At 33.2% G+C, this 25,111-nt stretch overlaps 1 protein-coding gene and 1 long non-coding RNA gene across 4 annotated transcripts in view; both read right to left on the reverse strand.

Moving 5' to 3' along the window:
* LOC141493131 (uncharacterized) overlaps positions 1-21,885 on the reverse strand; it is a 91,466-nt gene extending 69,581 nt beyond the window's left edge. The window contains exons 1-2 of the long non-coding RNA XR_012470123.1: positions 21,660-21,885; positions 21,222-21,351 (exon numbers count right to left, since the gene is read on the reverse strand). This is a non-coding gene — a long non-coding RNA (uncharacterized LOC141493131). The remainder of the gene's footprint in view (positions 1-21,221; positions 21,352-21,659) is intronic.
* The window catches only part of SEMA3A (semaphorin 3A), a 669,223-nt gene that overhangs the window by 576,624 nt on the left and 67,488 nt on the right, over positions 1-25,111 (reverse strand). The window lies entirely within an intron of this gene.

A 25,111-nucleotide genomic window follows, 5' to 3' on the forward strand; every position in this document is an offset into this window, starting at 1 on the left:
GTTTTGAAAGACTGCACTCAATTCAGAATTTTTTTTAAAAATTCTTTTAATCCGCATGAAACATCAAAAGAGCCCCTCTCAGGTCCATTAAGATAAGGTGGATCACACTTGTTGCTTAGACTGGGTTTCCAGGCCTCTCATTTTTATAAACTTAATTTTGAACTGAAATCCCCATAATCACTACTATTCTATCTCCCTCTCACCTCACAGTTCCTAAAATGCAGTCTCACCATCATTTATACCTTTTATGCCTTTTAAGACCTGAAAACTTCTTTGAAAATATTAATTTATTTAGAATTACTAATGTATTAGTTGGCCATCTCACCTGTAACAAAACATAACAGGAGAATAGTAGCCTGAGAATTTGTTAAGAGCTGTCAGCATTTTCCTTTTAGGCCACTGTCTTTTTTGTACTTCCATTAAGTACATTGTTACCTTTTGCTACCAATGGCAATCCAGAACATCTAGTCCATGTCTTTCTATTTGAGTTTGCCCTACCATCAAGAAAGCCCAGAGCTCTAGTTGTTCTCTTTCATTCCATTTGTCCACAAAATTCTGTTAGCTTTTTTGGGGAAAGTATTAATTTGTTACGATGATTTAAATTGAAGTTTCAAGGGTGGATACTAGACTATGTTTACCCTCTCCATATAACATTTCTACTTCCAAAAGAATGTTTTTAAAGTTTTCAACGATTTTTTACATTATTTTTAAACTTTTAAATATTATTTTATCCTTTCCCAATTACATATTAGGAAGATTTTTAATAAATCATTTTAACAAGAAAAAAGAGAAATGTTTACCATTTCAAGGCACATTCCAAGGTACATTTTAATATATAAATTATTATTTTTTTAATTTTGGAGGCAATTGGAGTTATCACAGCTGAAGTCACATTTAAACTCAGCTCGTCCCAACTCCATGATGAGTGCTCTATCCACTGCACAACCTACCTGCCCCACCATAATTTTTTTATGTAGATATTTATCTATCCCTTGTATATACTGATCTATCCCTTTTCTGAATTCCTACTACACTATAAATAGTACTTAATTGTTTTCTAATGATGTTATAGAAGGAAGAAGGGAAGAGTCCTGGGCCTGGAAACAGCAGCACCTGAGTTCAAATTCAACTTAACTTGTGTGACCCCAGGGAAAGGTATTTAATGCTCTCAGTTTCCCTCATCAGTAAAATGTGCTGGAAAAGGAAATGGCAAACCAACCCAAGATCCTTGTCAAGAAAACCCCAAAATAGGGTCAAGAAGAGTTGGACATGACTAGAACAACTGAACGACAAGGTATCATGAATTTTAGTTTTAATCTTTTTACAAAACTTATTGGACCTAAATCATATTTCCTTTCAATTACAAGTTGCATAAATAAGAAAGCTCCAGCAGAGAATAAAAAGAGAGGGAGTAAATACATCTAGAAGCAGATATAGTCCCACATTTAATTTAGAAAATCTAGAAGTGGTGAAGAAGTCATTCTCTTACATATAAAATAATATATGCATTGACTTTCAACATGTCAAAATATTGAGTGGTGAGGGAAAATCAGTCTCAAAAGTTTAGACTAATAATTTTGTATTCATTAAGATCATGCTTCATGTTTTAGATTGCAAGTTCTTTAAGGACAGGAATTGTTTGATTTCTTTTTATATTCTTAATGTCTAATTTGGTGCCTGTGACACAGCTGGCATTTAACAGATACTTGGTGATCTATAGATTGATAGTAAATGTCAACATGGGTTTTAGGTTTTTAATCATCTACAATTTTGGACCATGGGTGGCCAACCTTTTATCTCTTCTAGGTGATATTGCTCAACAAAAACTTGTCATGGACTTCATGTAGAATTTAACATTTATTTATGGCTACAATGTCACCAATATCACCAATGAGTATGATGATAATAAGATCTAATAATGTCACATGAATGGACTTTAAGGACCATATATGGGTGGAACACACCTAGAAGAATCAATAACACAAGAAGTTTCTTCCAAACACATGCCATCATCCTATGGATCTAAGAAAGACAAAGGACTGTTATTCACTTCTCTCCAAATCCTTCTTTTTTTGTAAGGTTTTGAATTTTACAACTTTTCCCCTCCTCTCCCCTCTCTTTCTCCGCCCCCCCCAGCAGGCAATCTAATAATTTTTCCATTGTTTCTGTTATGCATTGCATCCTTTTTTTCCTCCTCAAAGAGATGATACATCTTCTATAGCAGTTTTGCCTAGGGTTTTGGGGTCAGAATCAAAAGACTTCTTTCCTTAGCATTTAATAGCATCCCAAGGAATAAGGTAAATATTTGAAGAAGCTTCATTTACTCTCTCAAGCCACCCAATTGACACTTGGTCTCTAGAAAGAAAAAAAGCAGACTATGTGTCTTCATAAGTATCCCATAAGTTTACCTATGTAGGTTACCACTTCTTTTTCAGTTAGAATAACTATTTGTCTTCCACAACATTGCTTTCTAGGAAAGAAATTAATAATTGCACTCATTGTACCAAGAGGCAAAACAAGACATGAAGAGGACAAAAGTGCTCTCAAAGACATTTAAAACTCAAGAGCAAAACAGTTACTAGCAAGCCACAGATGAAGGTATCAGTGTTAAAGAAATGCATTGAATTATCCAGTGATGGAAATTCAGACCTGCTTAAAGCATTCTTGGGTTTTCCAGAAAATCAACAAACTCTAGTTATCTCTATGTTTGATTTGATAGTTCTCAGGAGGGTAGGTAAAAGCTAAAGTGTTTTCCCAAATTGTTGAAATGCTTATTTAATGGGCTCAAATGGGTTGGGGTCAGTGAACTAACATATGTTGTGTGTAAACCAGGTGCTCTTGTTCTCAACTTATTAGTTCAGAAGTTATAAGTAAGTGAGGGTCTCAATCACTAAGGGTTTGTGCAACTGTTTTTAGAGAAATTTGACTAGAGGAATAAGAAGAAACAAGGACTGCTTAATATGATGTAAGAAAATTCAAATATGTTGCTACATATCTTCTTGATATGTTTTATTTTAACCCTTTGGAAAGAATCACTAATGCATTTCAATTTGGGATATTTAGTATACCATCAGTAGCTCCATAATTGACTTAATGACCCTTAAAAAAACTAAAAAGTCAAGCAAATTGAGACATCAATATTGAAAAAAAAGGAAAACTAAGAGAACAATGTACACATTAATAAAAGTATTGTGAGATGATCAACCATAATGGAAGCAGCCCCCTCTCAGCAGTTCAGAGATCGAGAACTAGATTAGACTATGTACAATGTTATACCCATCCAGAGAAAGAAAAACAAAATAAGACAAAAAACAACCTTTCATAATCTCATGAACACTTTATAAAAATTATCTCTTATGCCTCTCTTTCCTTTAATTTTAATTCCTCATACCAAAAATGACTAATAACCATGTTTATTCAAAATATGTATGTACAATGCTAACTTGACTGCCTCTGAGGGGAGGGGGTGGGAAGGGATGGTAGAAGGAAATTTTGCAACTTAAAAATATACATGTGCATATTGATGAAAATTAATTAATTAATAAAAAACAAAAAAGTAATCAATTAAAATATTTCCCCTTTATCAAAAAAGAAAACAAAAGGAAATCTAGTAACTTAGTTCTTAGTCTTGTTCCACAATCAACAAATGTTAATTATTATAGCTTTCTTAAAGTATCATGAGTATATTCTAATACTACAAAACTGCATTACAATTTAAAGAAATGAACACATACTTATTCCTAATTTATATTCTGTAAGACATTGTACATCTATGTATGTGTTCATACACATATGTATGTATGTGTCCACACACACATATACATATATAATATAACTAATAAAGGACATATTTTTTTCATTTACCAGAAGTGATTTGTGGTTGTTCAGTAGGGGGCACTTTTCCTTTTATAATTTTCCAAGATAAAAGGAATTCTTTTAATACCAGCCTGGTGCCTATGTGGTTATGTACCATATTATTAAGCAGGCAACCTGGATTTGATTCTCAACCCCAGAACTCACACTCCCCAGGCTACTGTGCTCCACACCTGTAGAAAAGAAAAAGGTTCATGTTACATGAAAACTTCTATTTTAAAAATACCATCTACCTTTCATTTTTTTAAAATAAAACTCCTATTTTTTAAAGAAGAGGATTACTATTCTCCAAAGAATAGTGAAGCTTGATTTTATTTTGTCTTGTAGAGATTTTTTTGAGCTCTTTTAGCTCCAGACATGAAATAATCTGGCAATCTCTCCCTCAGAATGTGGTCTCCATACAATAATATTTTTTTTCAAAAGAAAAGAAGAATTCAGCTATTACATAGTCTAATCATACATTTCTTCTACAAAATGAATTAATACAAAATTGGAAATTTGTTTGGGAGTAAGTTAGCTTTGAATTTTTTATGCATTTGAAGTACCAGTCCAGTCTTGACCTTGGCCTCTCCAAGATCTCTGACTTTTGACCTAGGGAGTCTGCATCTAATAGCTAGAGGGTAGCAATAGCTGCAATTTGTCACTCAGAGGTATTTCTTCAGAAAGGTATCCCGTAACTTTTACATGGTGGTTCTAGTTTTCTGCCCCCTGAAACCTTGAGATCACATCAAAGGAGTGAAGTGGGAGGGAATATTGAGAAATGTCTGAGTGCATACAGGTGGTAAAGGGAGAGGTGATATGAGGCACCTGAGTTGAATTCTAATTGAATTCCCAGTCAAAACATAAGCCAGTTTAGAGATACACTGGATATCACTTGGAAGTGCACTGCTCTATTTCAACAAAGGACCATAAATACTCATAGAATCAGAAAATTATAAGGTCATCTTGTCTACCCATGCAAAAAATAAAAAAGTAATCCCCACTCTATCATTCTTTGGCAAGTGATTGTTGAGTGCCTCAAGGAAAAGGACCCACCATCTCTGAAGCTTAGGGGCCAATTGGATGAAGAAGAAAATACTTCTTCGTGTCAGTACTACTTATACTTACAGCCAGCTGTCATGACTTTCCCCTGTGTCCTTTTCTCCAAGATAAACCTGTCCAATTTCTTTAGTTGATCCTTAAATTTTATGGACTCAGGAATCTTCACCATCCTCGCTGCCTTCCTCTGTATACTCAGACTAATGCTAGGAGACACATATTCCAATGGCTGTGATAGGGCAGGAATTGTTCCTCTTTGCCTCATTTTCTGCAACATAAATTGGACTATTCCCCCATTTCCATCCCAAAATGGCAACAAAGTTGTAAAATGATTTAGTTGGCAAGCACTGAAGCTGGGTCTGACTTAGCAACAACTGGAGTAGCCAATTTTAGAATTCACATGGCATCCTGGTCAACCTATGAGCATAAAATGATCTATCCACATGATGTCTTTCAGGTTGGTGTCATATCCTGAGAGCACATAATGCAGTAAACCCTGGCCTGTTAACCAAACCATATGAGAGTAAAATATATCCTTGTTAAATGCTGACCTCAATGCTTTCTCTATCCTTCTCTACGCCTACCTCTTCTACCATCCACTGAGTTATTTGCTCTAGATGTTGGTGGCCTGTTCCTTATTCTATTGAAAGGCAGAAGATCCCTTGCCATAGTGTTACAATAGTATTATCTAGCAACCCAATAATATCCCACATTTTTGACAAAACAATTCTTCCCTTAACTGGGTAAACATGAATCCCAAGGCAATCTTACCTCAAATACCCATTAAATCAAATCTTAGTGATAGATCAGACTCAAGTTGATTGTCTGTTTGGATTCAATTTCTGGAAAAAAATGGGGCATTCATAGATCATTGAATAATTAGCCAAAGGAAGTTGACTGAATCCTGAAATAGAAATGATATTTAACAACAAAAAAAGGGTTCTTCCACTGTACCATGCCACTGTTTGTCTACTTCACATACTCAGAGCTGATCACAATTTTTCAAATAGGAGGCATTACTTGCTGACTTGATTTGTATGATATATTAAATTAATTTTTAAAGGAAGTAGTAGCAATGCCATTACTGTACAACATATATATGGATAGTGTGGAATACATTTTTAGGAATAACTTTCTCCCTCAGTAATATCTTGTTTTGTAAATTCTAGGGATCACCAAGTTTAAACTCTGTTTTTTCCATTATGGTACTAAAATATTCAATATTACAGTGATCAGCACATTACTCATGAGAAATCATTCTTTTAGGCTTTTTACTATATAACAATTGAATGGTAGGATATAAAGACCACTGGATTTTTATCCAGAGTTCAAACTTTGGCTCTACTATTTACTACAGGAGTGATTTGGGACAAGTCACTTCCTATCTCAGGATTTCAGTTACTTCATAGGTAAAATGAAAGAATTGAACTAAACTGTCCCTAATGTCCCTTCCAGCTCTAAATCCTATGATTCCATTAGACCACTATAACAAAGAAACTGAATGTGATAGGGTGGGGTCAGTTTCACTACATATTGTATAGTTCAAAAGCCATGTAAAAATTCCAATGGAAAATCGTAAACTTTTTTCTAAATAAGTGAAGATATATTTTCCAGTCATATGTTTTTCTCATGACACATGAAACAGCTGTTATACCAGACAATATTTCAAAATAAAGTGGGAAAGGAAGAAAAGGAAAAAGATAAAAGGGAAGAAGAAACACAAGAAAGGAAGTAAACTAGGGATAAAAGAAAAGGAAGGAAATAAAGGAAAAAAGGCAAAATGTCTTTTAGAAAGAGTTGAAAAAATTAGCTTGAAATATCTATCAACTTGTATGAGCAGGGGGACAAAAAGGGAAATTGTATGGAAAAAGTCCGGAAATGTTACATATAAATTGACATTTCTTTTCCTACCCTTTAATCCCATCACATTTTCTTCAAGCCCTTCCATAATCCAGAATAAACTTATTTCAAAATCTAGGAATTCTAATATCCCACAGGATTCCACCCCCTCTTCTTTCCCAAAGAACACATAAGTGACCTTTCTCACCCTTCTTGGCAAATGTTGAAAAGTATATTCTCAGATCCTATTTATGACAGCTCAAAAGCAGATGCCTTGATAAGGCCCCAAAGCAGGCTAATGGTTTTAAAAGCCCAGTGATGAAAAGGCTGGTGGGGAGGAGAGCTAACTACATATGTGGATCATGGAAGAGGCTGCAGGAGGTCACATTGTAAGGGGAGAGGATCAAGCAAGGTCAGATTGGTTAGAGCCTATTGCACAGTAGCATTCTTGTCCATTCATTCCCAGCCAATCTCTAATTATGGGCTAAACAATCAAAGAAGGCAGAGTTCTAAATGGTGGAACCATATTATTCCATGGTGAGTCCTAAGCAAAAAGGAAGGAATCTGATACTTGGTAACAGTTTACAAACATGCATCAAGGTGGGGGGGTGTCACATTATTAGATTTCAAGTTGATTTATTAGCAATATTATTTGTCAGTCAGAAACCTCTCCAAACATCTCTTCCTTATTACAGATAACTCTGACATACAGAGTTCAAAGCAAGAATTAGCTCACTAAAAGACAAAAACAAAAACATGAATTTTCCATTTTTCCCTTGACAATCTATTCACCAGTATTTCTGAACTCAGTGAGCACACAAATCCATTATCAAAAGAGCTGGGTCTGTTATCTTTAAAGAAAAATGATTTTGAAGTGTTATGGGGAAGGTTCTTAGTCAGTTTCTACATTTTCTGGTATTTTAAAATGAATGTTGACATTATTTTGGTAGAGCTTTGACACACCTTCACATGTTTCATGATAGCCCAATAGAAATGATTCAATGTTTGGAAAACAGGTCTGAATTTCCTAACAGTCTAAAGTAGTGATGACCCCCCCTCCCATTTTTTAAACACAGGATCCCTTTCCATTAAATTCACTAAGTTTTCAGTCTGTTAACTACTTTTCTTTCAAGAAAAATAATTTACCTTCTTCTCTCTGAGGCAAAAATAAAACACTACACAATAACAGATGAAAGTTCAAATATATTTTCTTGATTTTTATATTTTTCCTACTGTATTCTTATATGTTCCCTTCCATAGACTATTAGTTTCTGTTTAGGGATTTATCATTTTATAATCAATATATAGCTGGCTAGACACAGTGTGAAATTATATCTATATAATGTCTAGCCATCGGGGTGAAGTTACTTTGGCCCAACTCTAGTAGTAGACTAATTTTATTTAATAATAGATATCTAATTCTTTGAGGATTTTATATATAGGGCAGTTGAAGAAGATTTAGAGGAAATGATCAAATGATCAAATGACAAACAAAGGAAGCACAGAGACTTGAAGGTATATTTGAGGCCTCTCCCAACCAAGCCCTACTCAGAAGGTGGGAGGTCCACAGGTGTTGTAAATCGTACATGTTTCCAACTTTCTAAATATATAGAGGTATTGTACTGATTTATTTTCCTTTTCCTTTTTCTTTTCCTAAAAATACTCTTACTTGTTTTCCATTGCTCTCTGAGAGGGAGAAGGGAAAAATTGTGGAAAACTATAATAATGCAAATAAATAAATAAATAAATAAAGATGACAAAAATAAAGTGTAGCACTTGAAAAGCTGCAAAGTTTAGGAGTTTCTCTGGAGGTATATTTTCTTTCTTAAAAATTAAGAAGCCATCTCCCTTAAAACTATTTTAAGCTTTTTTTTTGGAGCACAGTTGGGAAGAAAGGGTTCAAACTTTTCAAAGGCTAAATTTTCCAGTAAAAAAAAAATAAAACAATTCTAATATCATTTAATTAAATTTACTTCTATAAGATAAGTGCTCTGAGTTTTGTTTGAAAGAACAGTTGTGGGTTCAAAAACAGCATCAGTTATTTCATAGTCATTTATACCCTATCATTAGTACTTCCTTTGTATCACCTACTCTGTTGAATCTTTTCCTTCCATTTATAACCTCTGGCATCTACTTTATATGAAGGCTTCATGATTAAACATGGAAACTCATTTAACACTAATTGCAAGAGTAATTTAGTTTTCAAAAAAAGAAAAAACAGTAACAAAAATCCCTGATGATCCCATTGCTAACTCTGGGTCAGGCTGTATGAAATCAAAGGTCTTTTTTTCAAGAGACCATGTTTTATTCTTTGGAGTTTGGGGACAATTTAAACCATATATACCTGTCAGTGCTCTTTCTTGTCCCCAATCTGGTAATACTTTGGGCTACTGATACTCCACTTAAAAGCTAACATTAATTTCCCCCAACATTAATGGGGGGAAAAGTGAATAACTCAAATGGAGATTTTTTTTTTACTGAATTACCCATTGTGGTTACTTCTAATCTACCATTAACAGAAGATAGACTGAGTGTAAGTGCATATTTCTTTTTGGTGTTTAATCTAATAGGGTTTTTTTTTTTTTGCTTTTATATTTCTACTTGGGGATGGAGAAGGAACAGGAAATTTCATTTTGAGAGGTACTTAGAAGAATAATTAAGCCTTATTTTGTTTATCCTAATTATAATATGTTTTCCTAGAAATTAAACCCTAGGAAATCACCTGTATACTTTATTAACTGGATCATGTCTGCTAAATTTTCTAATTTCTTAATTTTTCTATTGTCTAATATTCTTATTTCAAGTAAGTATATAGGGTTAAAATCTTCAAGGGAAAGATAAACTGTAACATATAGTTGTATATTTTTTAATCAGTAAGGCACCAATGCTCTAGCACACAGTTTACCATATTGAAGAGTGATTCTCTTTCTAAAAGTCAATATAATTGAATTCTTGGCTTATTTACAATGATTCCAAGGTACTTCCAAGTTTTGGAGATGTAATATTCCCCCCCAAACTCAACTTGCTTCATTGCATTCCTACCACAGTTTTGACCATATATATATGTAAATGGCATAGTTTGTATATAACATATAATGTGCAGTGTAATATTTAAGATATATACAAATGTGTAATGTTCCTCAGATCCCGAAGCAATTTTCTTTTTCATAATTTGGCCTTCTGATAAATATTTTGGGGCATTTTACTGTAGAACAAACATTATCAGTGAGATGAGTAAGGGATGGCTTCAACCTTTCTCCATCTATATAATAATTCTATTTGTTCCCCACAAAGCAATTTACAAACCTCTCAGATATTCAGCTCTTAGTACAAGGCATTTCATATAAACTATAAACTTGTAAGAAATGTGGAATGCCTGCAATATCATTTGGTCCAGATTCCATAATCTGATTAAAACCACACTTCAAGTTTATTTCACAACTAGGCCATATCCTTTTGGGTGTTTACATGCATCTTTACTCATAGGACCATTTACTTTGAAGCTTCTGAAAGGCTAAATTCATTCAGACATGCAGCAAATTCATTACATCGCACCAAAGGGCTTGTACCTAGTTTATGTTTTCATTATAAAGTTTCATTATGTTTAAATTATAAAATTGTGATCCCCCTGGACAGCTCTGTTCAAACAGCACTAATGTTATAATGAACTCAGTTGATCCAATGCCATAGACCAATTTCCTTAAAGACTTGCCTTTTTTTGTTTAGCTATAACTTTTTAGATGTTCCCCAATCATGGTAGTAAACAGTTAAATTCAAGAAAGGTGTTTTCTTTTAATGATTTTTCTAACAGACATCTTCTAAAGTTCAACTTTTCACATGTAATATCCAAGTGAGATTTTAGTATTGCAACAAAAGGGGTAAATGGGTTAACTCCAAATAATACATCTAGAGTGTAATGTTTTGTTCTTGAGAAGGAAAACTGACAATGTTAATGTGGATTTGAATATTTTGCTCATGATCATAGACAGTGAACTTCTTAGGAGAAGCAGATGAACTTTAAACTACCACTAATAAATTATTAGAGAAATTCAAAAATCCATTGTATCAAGTAAAGAGAATGAGCACTTAGAATTCTATAAAACTCTCAATTCAAATGTGTCATTAATTCATTCTGTGACATCTGGCAAAGTTGTTTTGACTGTGTATACAAGGCATTTCAGTTGTTACTCAATTACTAGTTCTAGAGGCAGGAAGAACTGAGTACAATTCTGAGTTCAAACAGTGTCCAGGTAACCTTGGACAAGTAACTTAACCTCAGATTTTCTCAGTTTCCTCAATTTAACACAAAGAATAATAGCATTAAACTGAGGTTTGATTATGCAATTCAAAATAAGATATATGTAAAGCATTCAGCTTGGCACATGGTTGATGATGATGATGAGGATGAGGATGAGGATGAGGATGAAGATGATGATGATGAAGATGTAAGCACTTAAAAAATTTCTTTTTCCTTCTTTTAGCCTGTATCTTTGATTCAACAAATAAAAACTTCTTATAAAAGCATAATAGACTTATAAGTTTATTAGTGATCTTTGCCTGCTTTATGCTCTAGTTTTAAAAATTCTCACAGTCCAAATAAGTAGCATATGTCAGTGTCAAATAACAATCAAAGCCATATCCATACATACATATATATATATATATATATATATATTCCAAATTTTCTCTACAGCAATTTAACTTTTTCTTGACTGTGTGCTGGGTCATCATTTGAGATGGTCTGGTCACTATCAGTCTGAAGGTATCCTTTTTCATTTTTGAGAATTTATTAATTCACTAATCCAAGGCTATTCCTTTCCAGGACAAATAGTTCTTCAACATTTTCCCTGAAGTCATATTTTCCTTTGGACCATGTCCAAATTCTCTACATCTTAAGTATTTAGGACATAGTTATCTAATAAGGACCAGGCTGATGTCAAGTGCAGGGGAAAGATTACTTCATTGTTCTTTCATGTTGTATTCCAATTAATAAAGTCTACTATTATGGTTACTTTTTTAAAAGTGAGCAAGTAGACTATATATGGTATTGATTCACCATCCAATATTTTCAAGGAATACAAGCTTCAGGCCCTTATAAGAGATACTCCATCCCCCTAAAAGTAGCAAGGTAATAAATATATATATATGTATATATATACATATATGTTTATATATGTATCTATATATACATATATATATGTATGTGTCTAGAGTTCTAGAAGAAAAGGTCAAATAAGGGAGTTTAGCATATAGGGAATTCCAACTCATGATAAAAAGTCTAGAATCCCTATATTCAAAATATTCAATTCAACAAACTTTTTATTAAGATGCTATGAGCATTGAGGACACAAAAATGACTTTGTGCCCTAGAAAATATTGTAGTTTACTGTGAAGATTCAAGATACAAGAATAAAATCAGGAGAGAGAATAGTAAATCTATGAAATTCAGAAAATACTTCCTAAAAGAGGTGTCATCTTAACTGAACTTACAAAGAATGAAAGATTCTAGGAGATAAAAATGAGAAGCAAGTATGTAGGGATGATGAACACAATGTATGAGTGCATGAATAAGAGCACTGTAGTGTTGATTTGGGGAATAGCTTCTCAGGTGATCAGTTTGGCTGTAATGTACAGGCTATTGTACTTTTTATTACTGTCATCTAATGGTAAATTACTACCAAAAAACCACAAATGTTTTAAAAGGGTATTACTCACTCTTATGAAGCAGCCTGTGTCTTATAGAATATCACCTAGTTCTCAAATCTAGTCTATTTTGTAATAACCTAGCCAATTCACATGGATAAATAATGTACAAAAAGAAACGAGCTTACTCATACTGTCAGGTGAGGATATTTTAGACAGGAATGTACAAATTTTAAAAAATAATGAGCAAAATTGTCTAGGTTCTTTATGTATCACATTTATTGATTCCCTTTGTTCCAAACATTCACATAGTAAACAACTTCTCAAAATAATATGTTGTATCTTTCTTCTACAATGAAGCCATACAATAAATACCCCCCTTCTCTCCCACCTCACTAAGAAGAAATTCCCTGGAAGTAAATTGTTGGAATGGCACACAATAATTGGTTACTTGCCAAGAAAATACCAAATAGCATCAACAGTGAGATCTGTTATAGCACCATCTAGTGGCTCCTCAATAAACAATCAAAAAATAAGAACAGACCCTAGTTGAAAACTGGATTAAAACACTTTTAGAGGTAAAATAGACCTTAAAAAATCATACAGTTTAATTCTTTTATTTTGCGTGTGGGAAACTAAAGTGCCAGGACAATGAAGTGACTGTCACAGAGTGATACAGCTGGTTAGTGCTGGAATTAAAACCTAGGACTTTCTTTTCAGTCTAGTACTTTCTTTTCAATTGTGCCACACTGACACCTTAATTAGAAATAAAGATTACCAATATTTATCATTTTACCCTCCCATAGAAAACAACCAATGACTATTCATAAATATGTACTTATCAAGCACTGAGAGAACATTTTTGTTTGTTAGATCTGTAAATTCTCTGGTCTTTTCTAAAACTTTTTGTTAATTGCACAATAATTTTTAAATTTTCTAAATGAAGATCAATAATGGATTATCTGTCCCAGAAATATTTTAGTGGTATATTCTACCTGAGGAATTACATTAAGTCTAGAAAATCAATGGCACTAGAATCAAAAGACTTGTTCATTATCTACTTTATTACAATGGACAGCTAGGTGGCAAGTGTATAGAAATCTGGGCTAGAAATCAGGAAGATTCATCTTTCTGAGTTTAAATCTGGCCTCAGATAATTACTGACTATGGAAACTTGGGAAAGTCACTTAACCCTTTTGGTCTCATTTTTTCTCATCTGTAAAATGAGCTGGAGAAGGAAATTGCAAATTGCTCATGTATCTTTGCCAAGAAAACCACAAATAGGATCACAAAGAGTCAAACAAGACTGAAAATTGACTAAGCAACAAAAAACATTAACAAATTAGCTATGCCTATTTTTCCCTGTATAAAGAAGGTACAAGGGATATTTTTGAAAGTGTTTCTATTTTGCTTTATTAGGATTTAAGCTCTGATTGAAATTGGATGAAATGATAAGGAGGTAGATATTAGAGGTCTTGAAAGGAAAAGAGTTCTAGTTCTGGAGTTAACTTAGAAAGGTTCTCTCTAGAAATTATATCAGGCAATGGAGAAGAAAATCAGTTATGTAGGAAGAAGCTAGTTTTGAATGGGAACCACTCTTATTCTTGCCCCTTTTGGTAAGGTATAACTGAAGTGGGAGTTAGATTAGAGGAATTATCTCCTTTTATCTCATCATCATTGATGTTTTTAAATGAACAAGTATATGACTCCACAACCAGTAGATGACCTAATTGTGTGACCTACTCAAGAGATACCTTTTGGAAGACGAGGTAGAATATAAAGACATCATGAGAAGAAAAAAGACATTGGAGGGCAGTTTTTCAAGTCAACAAGCTTAAAAATTCCACCAATTATGAGTACTTTAAAAGTCAAATGGAGAATTCTATATATGATTCTGGAGTTTATTGATTATGGGGGATTAGGATGGTATGGCAAGATCTGTGATTTGAGAGGATTAAATCAACAGCTGAGGATGGATTAGAGTGGAGAGAAATTTGAGGGTGAGAAAACAAACAGTAGATTACTGCAATAGTACAGGTGTGAGGAGATGCAGATGATAAGGGCCTATATCAGAGTGATGGTAGCATCACAGCAGAGATTGGAGAGGATGCAAAAGATGTTACAAAGGGAAAAATGATATGATTTGTCAACTGATTGTGAGGTGTGAGAGAGAATGGAAAAATTGAGAGCAATACCCAAGTTATGAGTCTGAGTGTCAGGGAGAATTCTGATGATTGGATAATAATAGAGAAGTCAAGCAGAAAGTTGGATTTTGGGAGAAAAAATAATGGAACATGTTTGGAACATGTTGAGTTTAAGATGTCTCTAGGGCATTCAATTTGAAATGATCTATTGGCATTTGGAAATAAAAGACTAGAGTTTAAGAGTGTATAAATAGTGATGATAATTAAATATGTGGGAGCTGATGAGATTATCAAGCAAAAATGTATATGGCAAGAAAAGAAGGTCCTGACAAGAGACTTAGGGTACAACCATGGTATGTTGGATGAAGATCCAGAGAATGACAATGAAAAATAGATAAGTAAGAGGACAACCAGGAGAGAAAAGTGCCATGAAAATTCAGAGAGAAGAGAATATAAAAGGAAAAAAATAATGATGGATAACGTATAACAAATACGTTATGAAACTTGAGAAGAGACCATTACATTTGAAAAAAATTAGAGAAAAAGCATTTTCAATTGAATTATGAAGTCAGAAGCCAGACTTCAGAAACTTAAATAGAGAGTGAGAGGAAAGAAAATAGAGGCACTGCTCGGTTTTTGTTGTTTTTTACCAGAAGTGAGAGTTATATTAAGAAGTCACATCTTTCCTGTGTTTTTGGAGCTCAAATTACTTAATAGCTTAAAGACTTTATGGATACCCTGCATATGTATGCTCACTCCTTCAACTAATGCTATGCTTATTTATTGGAAATTATCCCTAGCTTCAAGAGGAGAACATGTTTTATTATTGCTTATTCCATACCAGTTCAGTAAAGGATAACATCATTTCATCCCCTTCCATGGGATTCAACCTACAATTAAAAATTATGAAGGGTCATTATCACTCATAAACACATCTTCTTCCCCCTCCAAAAGGGTCATTAACATTCATAAACATTCCTCCTTCCCTCCTCAGAAAAAATAACAGAAGACTGAGTAGCATTTAATATCTACCTAAAATTAATTTTTTCATTGGCTTACAATATCTACCTAAGAATACAGAAATGGTATACCAGGAACTTAGGTATATGGGTTGATACTTTGAATTTCTGTATCATACATAAGCACTATGTGGTCAGGTTATCTTTGAGTTTTAGTACCAAATATTATATTCTGACATACTTACTATGTGTTTCATACTATTTCTTGAGTTTCTATATTAAATTGTTTTCATTACTCATTTTAAATTATTTGTACATTAACCAAAGAATGTAGAAATAGAAACAGTTACCTGATATTAGCAAAATGGAATGTTTTGTTCATATTCTTTTTTCCTCTAATCTCTGATAATAACTTTGCTGCAATTCCCCCAACAACCCTCCTCTTCCCAAAATAAACAAGAACAAGCCAGGCACAGTGCCTGACACATAGTAAAAAAGAATAAATTACTCCTTAGCCTTAATTTTACCCTAAAAGTATCATACAGCATTAAAATGCTTGGAAACAGTTCATCAGCTCAGTAGGGTCTATTTGACCTAAATGTACTAAATAGTCAGGTACAAGAGAATGAACAAGCAATTATAAGTATTTTCACTATCTTAATAATCACTATATATATATATATATATATATATATATATATATATATATATATATTCTGCCTGGAAACACTAACTCTAGTTCCAACTGATCACATCTTCCTATGATAGTTTCTGTAAAAATCAATTAGACTATAAACTATCCCATGTACTAAAACTTGCTACCATGAACTATAAATTACATCTCAATTCTCTATGAACTATAAATTACATCTCAATTCTCTCCCAAAATATTTTCAAGTTTCATAGCTACAAAATTTTTTTAGGTATTTGCAAGGCAACAGGGTTAAGTGACTTGCCCAAGGCCATATAGCTAGGTAATTATTAAGTGTCTGAGGTCAGGTTTGAACTCATGTCCTCCCGACTCCAGGGCCAGTGCTCTATCCACTGCGCCACCTAGCCGCCCCCTCATAGCTACAATTTTGAAATTTACTTGAGTATTCAAAACACTGAAGAGTACTTATTTTATAATGCCAAATTAAATGAACCTTAATGTCTGCTCAAGTATACCTTAATGTAAATAAAAATATTTCACTGACAACTGTCTTGATTGCATTATTTTTCTTTGCATCTTTTTTTTTAGGTTTTTGTAAGGTAAGTGGCTTGCCAAAGACCACATAGCTAGGTAATTATTAAGTGTCTGAGGTCAAGTTTGAACTCATGTCCTCCTGACTCCAGGGCCAGTGCTCTATCCACTGAGCCACCTAGCAGCTTCTACGTATTTTTTAAAGTTGTAGAATAATTTAAATTATGATACTATATCATAAGATAAGATATATACTGGCTTCAATATTTTAATTATGAGAGGAATTCACATATTTACCACTAGAAAAATGCTTTTTAAAGCATTTTATAAAATATATATCCATGCAGCAAGTATTAATAAGTCTGTAAAGGAGCATCTATCAATTGAATAAAGAGGTCAGCACAAAAGGAACAAAGGACAGTAAAATATAACCATTTCCAAATTGTGTTGCATCAGATGGGCATTTATTTTAATTAAAAGGACATTCAATTTTATGAAGTCAATTTCTGCAACTGATGAATATTTCTAATTGAAAATTTAAAGAAAAGAATTATTTTAAGCAGTCATGTCTACCACATATCTATCATACACTTTATAGCAGTTTCCAAGGAATTTAGAATTGTTTTTACACAAGAGATGTTATAAAAGTACTGTAAATAAAAGAAATATGGATTGCAAATCATTATCAAAAACTAGAAGACTGGGTAGATAAATGTATGCGAGAACAAGATATTCACATAAAATAGAATGGACATTCTTGGTTCCCATTGTAATGATAATTAAATTTAAAGGACTTGGTAGTTCATGCATTTCACTTTCAAGACAAGTGGATTAATAGGAATCAAACCAGCAGGACATGAACACCAAATGATTATTCTGATTCATACATATAACTCCTGTCTTTGAATTGTCTGAGGGTTCATAAAAGGAAGGGGAGCCCCTATGGTGCATAGCAAAGGTGTATCTTGGGAATTAAAGCCAGGGTGAGAGTGGAGAGGAAAGCAATTGATTATCTCAAGAAATACATAATATATTCCCTCATAACCCCATTGTTTTTCAAAAGAGAAGATTTCACTTTGAAGAAAAAAAATCAACTGATCTATGTAATTTTCTTGAGAACTTTTCTTTGAATTGTTTACGTTATTGGGTGCAAAATTTTAAAAATCATGTCTTTATAGAATATGGTCCTGAAAGGTTATTATGAACCAAAGATGGAGATGATAAAAATGGAACTTAAAATTAATGATTACTTATAGCCAGTTGTTTAAAAAATCAGCATCTATTAATAATCTAACTTTCTATAAAAAGATGGATCTTATTTGGTGGCATTTGCAAAACAGATATCATTTCAAAAACTATTTCAACTGTGTATATTTAACAAAATACAAATTCCCTTAAACTTTCTTTCTTCCTCTATTTCAGCCCATGTGTACTCATGATTGTGACTCCTTGGAATATAATTCATTGAATGCTATTTTATATGTTATTTGATGTTTAAGATATATATGTATATATATATATATATATATATATATATATGTGAGTTGTTTCTAATGGTCTTTTATTTTTTAAACTAGGGAGTTTTGCTTTGTCAACTTAAAATCTAACAAGATTTCAAAAGGGTTTGGGTTCAATTATGTCAAAAAATCCCCAACTTTGAAATGGAGCTATGGCTAAGTGCACATCCTCATTTTATACCCTCTCCACCTATATAAAGAAGGAAGGGGATGTATAAAATATAACACAAGAAACTTACAAAAAAATATAGATAGTATGATATTAACTGGATAAATCCACCATTATGGGTTTAAAAAATAAAATCATTTAATAAAACTAGAAGATAACATAATTACATACATAACACTTATATAACAATTTAATATTTACTAAATATCTTCCTTACAACAACACTGTAAGACTGTTACAGTTAGGATAGGGATCCATAAGAACTGTCAGAATAGCATTATGATATGTGCATAATTACTTTGTAGATAATACAAGTGAGCATTTGTATAACTCTTAAGAGGTTTACAAAGCACATTTCATCCTTGCAATGTTTCAGGGTGATGGGTGCTATTAGAATACTCATATTAGAAATGATTCCTCCTCCACTCAGTAGTCACAGTGATCTTCCTTAAGGGCAAATCTGTTCATGTTATCCCCCTAACTCAAACTCCATTGCAGTCTTATTATCTTCAGGATCAAATATGACATCCTCTGTTTGGCATTCAAAAGTCCTTCATAATCTAGACCTGTCCCTACCTTTCTAGACTTCTTACATCTTAAACATTATCCAGCTGTTACTTACACATGACACTGGCTCCCAATTTCAGGATTCTGAATATCCCTCATTCCTGTAATGGTCTTCCTTTTCATTTTTCCCTCCTGGCTTCCTTCAAGACCACCACCAACAACAAAATTCCATCAATAAGAAACCTTTCCTCATTCCCCTTAAAGCTTGTGCATTCCCTCTATTAATTACTTCTAATTTATCCTATAGAGTTTGTACAATAGTTTGCATGTTGTCTCCCCCATTACACCTTAAGCTCCTTGAGAGCACAGACTGTTGTTTACCTTTCTTTGTATCCTCAGCACTAAGAAGAGTGTAGTCCATGTTTAATAAATATTTACAGTGTAACTAAATGATTTAGTCAGTTATATTGTTAGTAAGCTTTAAAGGCAAGATTCAAAACCTAGACTAAGAGCTCCTTCATCAATAATAAGGCTGCATTATATTTCATTTTAATAGGATTCAGGGAATTATAAGATTTAGAGATGAAGAACTAGAAATGAGTTTTGGTACCTTTTAATACAACCAACTCATTTTATAGATAAGAAGAGGCCCGGAGAGGTTTCCAAAATTTGTTGTTATTGTTTAGTTTTTCCAATTGTGTCTAATGCTTTGTGATCCCATTTGGGGTATCATTAGCAAAGAAACTGTAGTGGTTTGCTATTTTCTTTTCCTGCTCATTTTACAGATGAGGAAATTGAGGAAAATAAAGTTAAATGACTTGCCCAGGGTCACACAGAGATAGTAAGTGTTAAGATCAGATATGAAATCAGATCTTCCTGACTCCAGGCTGGGTGTTCTACCCACTGAACCATTTACCTGTTCTTATCTAAGATTACACAGGGGAAAAAAGTGGTATACAACTTTACTTGTAGAATTATCACTGGAATAATAGGAAATATATCTTGAGGTTTTTTCCGATTTGTTTATTATCATTAGGGTTTTTTGTATTTATTATGTCCCTGGCACACTAATAGATGAGCTACAAATTTTTTTAAAAATGAAAATACTACCACTGAGCCTATAAATATGCTTATCTGAGAAATTAGTCATTCTACTTTGTTGTTGTTGTTCACTATAAATATATATTCTATTACATCAGAAGAATTTAATCTGAAAACAAATGTTCTATAACTGTAAGTAAGTGTTTCTTGGGAGGCTTCTCTTAAGCAAAATGGCTCTGATTAAGTCAGTAATGTGCTGCAGACAGGCTATTGTAAGCCTCAATTTCATTAATACCCCACTTACCCTATATTCTTACAACCTGCAATTACTAAGATTATGTGTCTCTCTCAACAGGACAAAGAGATACATTTTCAAGATAAAATGGAGCAAGCTGGTTTATTTAATTTCAAACACTCTTTTCATTAGGCCCACTCTAAACTAGTCTTAAACTGGCATTTTAGTTGAGTCAAGTACAAGTAATTCACTTCTATGACAGGAACAGAGACAAAGCTAGATTACAGTGACTGTCATATATAGCAGCTCCCCAGTGCTATTTACTTCTATATAGCATCCTTCAGAATGAGAGATCACAAAGCTGCTCACAATAGAAAGAGCAGGGCCTCCTGGTTGGGTGCAGTAACTCCCAAGAGGGCCCAAACAAAGGATGATAGATGGTAAGTCAAAGAAAGGTAAGCTTCAGTGGTTAATCTTTCCTGGAAGACTAAGTACAATGTAGTAAGAATAATAAGTTGTGAATTGAGGGACAGGAACAGTTAGTAAGGTTTAGTGTCATTTAAACTAACAATTAGTTTTATTACTGGTATTTAAAGTACTTCCCTCCTTGGGTCATTTCTTGTTTTCATGGTTTCTTTCCAGTTAACATTCCAACTTATACTTTGATTATTTTATGTGATTATTATGAAATCATTTTGGCTAAGTAAAATGATAGTATTGGGTCCTAAGATTAATTTCTTCTCTTATTTTTCAAAGTAGGCTGGAACATAATTCATTTTTTCACTTTCCTTATATAATTACCCTTTTGCCATTCTCCAGCATTGCCTTCCCCTTTCATTTAAATTGGTGGGCAGTCAAGGAAAGAGGCTTTAAAAGAAAAAATGTAAAAGAAAAAAGTTGAGTTAAGCTTCAGAATTACTGAAATGTGAGAGGAGTAAGTTTCAGACATATGTAGTAGGTTTAGAGAACTGAGGAGATTTTGCAAACTGTGAAAAAGCCACAGGAAGGCAATTTGAAGTACAAGGATATCAGATCAGCCTTAGTGAGATTACATTGGAGGCGGAAGCACTCACCAAAATTTCCAGAGAAATGCTCCTCAGATACAGGGATCAAATTGAATCTAAGCCATTCAAATATGTTGTTCAAGATACAATGATTCCCTAGCCCAATTCTATGAATCATTCACATCTCTGCCTCAGGCACCTAAACAAACAGCATTTAAGAAAACTGAAGTAGATTTAGTAAGGATGAACAGAATTAAGTAAAGTTAGGAGTGGTTGAGTGATTAAGGTTTAAGGAGGAAATGGCTTGACCATTTCATGTTGTAGGGGATTCCAAATCTTAAAATATCACAAAATAGACTTTGATTTTGTTGACTGGGAGGAATTTAATGCAGTGGGGAGGGGGGGGCGGCCAATGGAATTGATTTTAGGAAACATAGTTTTTAGTCAGGTCACTTGTTATGTTAGGAAAGAATTAGTTTTTCTATCAAGTAGCTGGTGCTAACCTACCTGGATCACTCAGGACCCAAGATCACCTTTAAGGGCATCTTTTGATCTTGAAATCTTGAGTCCATATATTTCTCCTAATAACCAATTTGAACACTTCTATGATGCTAGCAATAGCATCAGAATGATGTCAGTGACTGAGTTGAATGTTCATTTAGCTCATAAGTTTAGACTGGCTAGTGTGAGGGCCTGGATCTATCAGGACCAGATTAATTTAGCTCCTTGATTCTTGTGCCATGACACTTGAAGCACATAGAAGTGATCATTCTAGATGGCAGGAACCGATTCTCTGTTACATATATCAAACCTTCTACTAGTGATCTATGGGAACAATATAGGCTTAAGGCAATCTCTCAGATAGTAGTGACTGGGAGAGGGATAGTCTGTCTTCATCCTCAATATTTTCTTCAGCTGCTTCACAGTGTCAAAAACCAGTTTTGAGGATAGAGGGGGAAAAGCAAGAAAAGATTAGAGAGAGGAGTATTTATGGATTAGTCACAGGGAAAGGCAGGTGGTTGTATTTAGGAATGAATGGCTAATTTTTATTTTATTTCCATGCCTGCCTTAGGCATAAGATTTTTATTTTTGGTTACATTTTAAGAAGTAAAACTATTTTGTTTATTTTAGATTACTGGCTGTGAGACTGGTTTTATTTACACTAATGTTTCTATCAAGCATAAGCAAGCCAGAAGCCCTAACTATTTTATTTTGACAGACCGAATATGTGGGCTCTGAAATCTGTTGGATTGAGCTTGATATTAAAACAGAGCCATGGCAAAAGCAGATAATTCTGATGGGACTTTTCAAACAGTGGCTGAGAAGTCTGTCAGAGGTTAGCCACCCACAAAGACAATTTAGATTTAGGCTATAAATGGCTTGCTTGTGGTTGTACAGAACATTGGGGAGAGAGAGACAGAGATAGAGATAGAGAGAGAGAGAGAGAGAGAGAGAGAGAGAGAGAGAGAGAGAGAGAGAGAGAGAGAGAGAAATAGGAGACAAAGAGACAGAGACACAAAGACAGAAACAGACAGTGACAAAGAGTGGGGAGGGAGGGAGGGAGGGAGGGAGGAAGGAAGGAAGGAAGGAAGGAAGGAAGGAAGGAAGGAAGGAAGGAAGGAAGGAAGGAAGGACAGTAGAGAAAATGAGTATCTGTTATATAATATCTGTTAATAATGCCCCAAAGAATAGAGGATATAAATAAGAGTTAAGTACTTATAGGAATGGTGAAATAAGAATATATTCACAGTGAAATGCATGGTGTAGTGGAAAAAAACATTGGTCCTTGGAGTAAGGAAAGGAGACAACACGGCAAATGAGTCCCACCCAATTCTGATGCTTATTGTTTTGTAACCTTAGAAAAGTCATTCAACTTTTTTGAATTTTAATTTCTTAATCTATAAAATAAAGAAAATATCATAATATCCCTCACAGTGTTAGAGGTAAACAGCTTGCCCATCATCAGTCACACTGTTAATATATGGGAGATTCAGGCCTTGAATCCAATCCTTTCTTTCCAAGGACAGCCTTCCATCTCTCCAGTATCCCCATGTTGCCTTTCATGGTAAAATTGTTAAAACTAAAAGAAATACAAGGCGTAGTGATGTTTTTAATGAATTTTCCAATTTCTTTGTTCTATATGCAAAAAAAGAAAGGTTGGTTAGATGGATATACTGTAGTTAAATTTTCAATGGTAGTATGCACATCTAAGAAATCAGAAAACTGTAAAGCAAGGATTGATATGTTTTGTTCATTGTTTAGTCTCAAGAAATCAAAAGAGAAAATGTTTACAGAATAATAGTAAACTCTAAAGTATATTGTGCATGCTTTTTTTACTCCAGAAGAGGCAGTTGCTAAAGTGGTAAGAGCTAATCCTTGCCCTTATATCTCTCCCTCCCTTAAAAAAAGTCTCACATATTTGTAATTTGAAATAAAGTATTCATTTAATTTTCAACTGTTTCAACAGCATATATCAGTATTTCCTAGCTGGGTATTTTAAAGAAATCTTAATATAGGTGTGAGTTATCATCCATCTAGATACATTCTATTGTGAATTAAAAGCATAAAAGTATAAAAAATTAATTTTTTAGTTATTGGAAAATTGTCTTTACTAGTGATCTTTTAAATCAAAAAAGTCAGAATATCCGTTATATTTAACCATTTAGTAAATTGATTTGAAAAGATAAATCTGATTTTTTCATAAGCTAAGTAAGTTCAGCAAAAGTTTTAGCAGGTCCATTCAAAATGGTAAGAATCCAAAAATGAAATGAAAACAGATTATCTTATGTCATGCTGAATATTTCAGGGAGGCTCATCACCTGAAGGTTTCTTATCAGATGGTCATACTTTTGGTCAAAAAACTCAGAAAACTATGACTAAATTATTTAAAAAGATGACCTTCATCAGAGAAGGAATTTCCCATCTTCCAAGGTAATAGTTTTCATGTTTTGTATATTAATTAATCATTTAAATTCATAGTCATTCAAAATAAATCAACATGACCATTCACATTAGAAAAATGAATGGATTAAAAACATATTTATCCAAACTTATATAGAGAGATATCCTGATAATCCTTGAATTATTGAATCAGAAGAGTGATTCCAATATATTGAGTAAATTTATAGGAAAGCTTCATTGAATTATTTGTTTAAAAAAATTGAACAGGCAATGATGAGAAAAAGATTCAGGGGTTTTGTTTCATATTCATAGGGATAATGAATACTCATACTGCTGAAAACTCAGAACTATATAAATATCAACAATGATTTTATCATCAAAATAATTAATTTGATTGTATACAATAATGCGTTTTAATTGAGAACTTGCTATAAGGTCTAAAAATCAACATGTGCTTTTTATATTGCAAAATAATTCCCCGTAAAAATGAGAAGAATAAATTGGAAGGTATCACATTTTGGTCTTTAATCAAGTTATTAATTTGAACCATTCTTTTGAACCATTTAGAAATGAGATTCCAATATAAAGGATTTTGCCTTTTGATAATAGTTATAAAACAGGTATTAGTCTGTCAAAAGGGACACTTATAAGTTGAAGTTATACTTGGCAAGACAACTATGCTAGAGTAAATGTGAAAATTTGCTATAGAATGAAAGCTTTTAAAAAATGGAACCTTTCATTAGAAGCAAGTTCTGCAAGTAAAAACTAAAAATCTTATCTTTCAGGTTATTTTCTATGGTCATAAATAGTTCATTTGCATCTTGAAATTAAGCTTTTTTATACTTTAAAGGTGAGGAAGTGAGAAGGAGGTAGAGTATATGTGATATATAATATATTCACTGCAAAGGTAACCAAATCTCTAAATTATGAGAGCTCATTTATATTCATAGCATGAAATCTTTTAAAATAATACTTCATTTGCTTCTGCAGGCCTATTATGAACAAAGTACTATGCTAGATGTTAGATATATAGATAAAAAAACCAAATTTAAAGATTT

The sequence above is a fragment of the Macrotis lagotis genome, chromosome 7 (genome assembly GCF_037893015.1).
Source record: "Macrotis lagotis isolate mMagLag1 chromosome 7, bilby.v1.9.chrom.fasta, whole genome shotgun sequence".
NCBI classification, from domain to species: domain Eukaryota; kingdom Metazoa; phylum Chordata; class Mammalia; order Peramelemorphia; family Peramelidae; genus Macrotis; species Macrotis lagotis.